This window comes from Theobroma cacao, chromosome 9, assembly GCF_000208745.1.
Source record: "Theobroma cacao cultivar B97-61/B2 chromosome 9, Criollo_cocoa_genome_V2, whole genome shotgun sequence".
Taxonomy (NCBI): domain Eukaryota; kingdom Viridiplantae; phylum Streptophyta; class Magnoliopsida; order Malvales; family Malvaceae; genus Theobroma; species Theobroma cacao.
In genome coordinates, this window is record NC_030858.1 from 26,922,892 (window position 1) to 26,927,486 (window position 4,595).

Genomic DNA, 4,595 nt, shown 5'->3' on the forward strand with positions numbered 1-4,595 from the left:
CAAACTGAATCAGTGAATAGAATTTTTGGCAATTTGATTCGTAGTATTTGCAGTGATAGACCGAAGTAGTGGGACTTTGCATTAGCACAAGTAGAGTTTGCTTATAATAATGTTATTCATAGTGCCATAGGAAAATCTCCATTTTCTATTGTCTACACAAAGTCACCTCAAAATGCCCTTGACTTGATCAAATTACTTAAAGTTCCTGGATTTGGTGTAGCTACTGAAAATATGGCTAATTAGTTGCAAGATGTTCAAGCTGAGGTAAAAAAAAATTAGAGTAAGCTAATGCCAAGTACAAGAGAGCTGCAAAATCAACATCGTAGAAAGTAGATTTTTGAAGTAGGAGATCAGGTGATGGTATTTTTGAAAAAAAGAAAGGTTTTTAGTGGGAACTTGTAGTAAGTTACAACCTATGAAGTATGGACCATACCAAATTTTGAAGAAGATCAATGACAATGCATTTGTTGTGCATCTGCCAAACACAATGAGAATTTCCAAAACATTTAATATGGTGGATATTTACCCATTTCATTCATCAGATGAACCCTTATATTTAGATGTACAAGTTAACTCGACGTCGAGTCTTTTTTAAGTGGAGGGGAATGACATAGATAGCCTAACAAGTAATTTTAGTATTTTTCGTATTTAGTTAGGAGTCCTATTAGGAATTATAGGTATAATAAAATTTTACTTTTATTTTATTTTACTTCGACGACAAGTCAGCATAAGTTTAGGAATTTACGTTTCTAATATTCCAATGAAGCTTGGGGTAAAATACTTCTTTATTTTAATTTACTTTACTTGCATTCTAAGTTTAGGTCAAGTAAGATTAGACTACTATAAATAGCACAATTATGTTTAGTTATTAGACAATTAATCTTTTTGAATTGTTGAATAACATTATATTTTATTTTAATTTTGAGTATAATTTTTTGCATTTGAAACTTGATTATCAACCTTAAAGGCTATATGGAATGCCAACTTTTATTTCCACATTAACTAGCTACGTCATTTTATCTTGAGAAAGAAATAGTAGAAAGTTTGTAAAAACTCCTCAGACGCTGTGCCTAAAGTTGCAAGGCTTGGAAAAGAAAAATTGCTTGGAATAAGCTTCTCTGTGAAAGTAAGGGGGCAGGAAATGATATCCTATTACACAAGAGTCAGATTGCACAGCTAGATATTGGTTTCTTTTCTAAGTTGTAAGTTGTTGTCTGTAGCTTTCCTTATCTGTTCTCTGACCATAATTGGGGCCATTTGGTACGTTGTTGTCTGCGAGGGCTTCCTGCTTCCTTCTTGGATGAATGAAAATTTCAAAGATTTAAAGTAGAACAAAGAATGGTCCTTATTCCAATATTTAATAAGTTGTAGCATAATTTTAAGGTACGAAAATGAGCTACGTTTATAAGATACTGTTGTTAGTCAAACCTGCATAAGAAATATCTTCTAGGACGTATCTATCAAGGTGAGAATAGTTTTATCAAAAGTTCTTGCCCACCAGGAAAAAAAAACAAAGAAACTTCAAAGTTAAGAGGAGAAAAGCTTAGTCTGATTGGAGCAGAACTTGACCATAATTAGCTACCGTTTGTTTTTGATTAGTATTTTTCTTCCATCGACATTTCTTGAACAGCTAGTCCACATTTTTCTATTGTCATTTCTATATTCACTGTTACTAGTCTAAAATATGTAGACTTCGTTTTCCAAAGGTCCCTGGTGGAAGAGTTTATGTTCTTATAGAAACAAAAAAGCTTTAGTGATTGAAGGAGAATTATTATTCCTGCATGACCCTTAAATTGTCGCTTAGCATTTAGAACTTATCCTTCCCCTGGGACCTGCAGAATGACCAACTTGACAGGTGTTGGTCCACTTGTGGTACAACATTAATAAATGCTAAATTAAATTTTCAATCAACTAGAAGGACGGGTCTGCAGACTTGCTGCATTTTTGGATTGGAGTTTTGTTTTTAATTGGCTAGAATTAATCAAATTATCAACATAAATTATCTAATTTCTGAAAGATTTCTCCATGGAATATGAGACTGATATTTTTGAAAATTCCTGATAAATCCAGCATATGGTTGGGATGCTTTGGTTCTTACTAGAAATATTTTTATTTTTTGCTCTCTACAAAAATAAATTTAGATGTAACTGACATGCATAATCCATCCTTTTTCCTGACTAATTAGCAAAATTCTTAAAATTTTCTAATTATTGAAGAGTTACTCTTGCAAACAAGAATTTATGCAGCTAATCCACTTTACTGGGGGTAAAACTCGGTTAATTTACGTTAAATTAATCTGTGAAGTGAAAGTGCCACAATTTTTTTGAAGGTTTAGTTACATTATGTTTGTCCTTCCATTTTGAATTATTATGCCTTCTGTGATGGTTCTGGTAGTTGAACTGTAAATCAAACCAAGTGGTCCATGCATACTTCTTTGGATGACCCAATATGTAACAAAAAGAAAAGCGTTAATGTTTTTTAACAGCCTTTTCTTTTCTATAGGTTTATGACGGAAGGGAAGGCTTTTACTTAACTTAAATTCTATAATTTGTCTAGTTATTGTTGGTATATGTTCTTGAGTCAATTGGATTGGTCAAAGAATATATATTGTAATTTAATGCATGTTTAATCACATAACTAATGTGATAGAAGTTTTTCTTAATGTTAGTGCAATAATAGGGAGTTATTAAGTACTAATTGAATGAAGTCCATGGAACATAAAGGCCTTGCAAGCGAATTGTAAAATTGTTACAATTATGAGATCTCTACACATCAAAGCCATGTTTCTGAATTGTTTCTAGTCATTGTATTGTCAAGATAAGGCATTGATAATACTCAAAGATTGATACATGTTAAGCCTCCTTATTTGGAAAGTAAGCAATCGATCTCATAAATTGAAGTATATGGGATACTTGAGGATAACATATGGGTGCTTGTTAAAGAATAAGTTCACTGAACATAACCTACTACGAGAATTCCATTTGATATTGCACTCAAATGTCTATGCAATACGTTCTGATATGATAGTCATGCAACAAGTCCTTAGACTTGAGACACCAGGTCATCTTGTATAGGAAATTACATGCTTTGATTTCATTTTTATGAGTTTGGAGGCAACAAGATACCTAAACAGGGTGTTTTTGGGTATGCCATGATGCATGGATGAGTGGCCAAAAGAGGATCCATGTGATATGTGTAGACACTAAATTATAAACAAAAAAAAAATGAATTAAAAAATATATAATAATTAAAAAAAAAAAAGAAGAAAAATAGAAAAAAAGAAAGGAGAGAGGTACGACTGGCAGGGTGCGGACGCACCCTGCCAGGCACCTCTCTCACCTGCCAGACGCGAAAATTTCGCGTCTGGCAGGGTAGTGGAAATTGCCCCCTGATGCCCAGGGACAAGGCAATGGAGCGTGCCCCCTCCAGAGCCCAGAAATCGGGTATAAAGGGGAGGGGGCACTGTAGCATTGGAGGAGAAAAAAAAAAACAAGAAGAAAACAGGAGGAGAAAAATCGGAGATCCGGCAGGCCAAAGCAACAAAACAACCTACAAGCAAGAGGAAACCACCAGGTAGGGCCTCCCGTTTGGCCTTACGCAATTTCTTGATGAGAGCCATTGGCTTTCTCTTCAAATCTCTCTGAAACCTTCGGCGAGCACGAGCGGGGGGAAGAGCTTGACGAGTTCATTAGTGGACATATCCAAGAGAGCGTCGAGATCGACACCTCTGAAGCTGAACTTCTTGAATGTTCTATTCTTCGGTTTCCCAAGGGCAGCAATATCGGCAACCACATCTGCCATGGCTAGAGACGAAGCAGTGAACAACACCAAAATTCCTAAGCCGCAGGCGTGAGGGAAAGAGAGTCTGCAGATTGGCGCCAAGGATTTGCTGCTGGAGCGAGGGAAAGAAGAGCTGAGCGGAGGAATAGAGAGAGGAGCGGCAGCTGGCGCAAGGGAAAGAAAAGCTGAGCGGAGGAATAGAGAGAGGAGCGGCGGCTGACGCGAGGGAAGGAAGAGTGAGCATAGTGTCACGGCATCAGATCCGGTGAAAGGCGGACGGCAAGAATCCTGGATCCCATAGCCGGCGAAGGGGGTGGAGAGAAGAAAGAGAGCAAGAGAAAAAAATGGAGATTATTTTTTAGAGAAAAAGACAACATAATAGTCAGGAACAAGAAGAATAGAGAGGAAAGGACGAAAACCATACCTCAGTGCAAAAAGAGGCTCCAAACGACACCGTTCAAGTGAGGTAAAAAAAATATTTCTTTCATAATTTATTGTGTTTTGTATGAATTGGGTTTATTGTGGTGATTGATGATATATGACAAAGTTAAATCATTTTAGCATAATGCTTTAAAATCTTCAAATACCATTCTGTAAGTAGGGAAATTAGCATGAGCAAAAGTGTAAAGATGCAAAGGGATATAATGACAAGCATTTCATTTTAAAGATGATTAGTTAAAAACAAAAACAAAAAAAAAGGATGAAATAGGTAAGAATAAAAATAGAAGGTTTCATAATATATAAAAAAAAATGTAAAAAAAATGGAGATAGATAAGAATATAGGAATATATATATATATATATATATATATATAT

The 4,595-nt window shown here is 35.4% G+C and overlaps 1 pseudogene; it reads right to left on the minus strand.

The window, feature by feature from the left end:
- On the minus strand, positions 450-3,801 carry LOC108663278 (annotated as a pseudogene).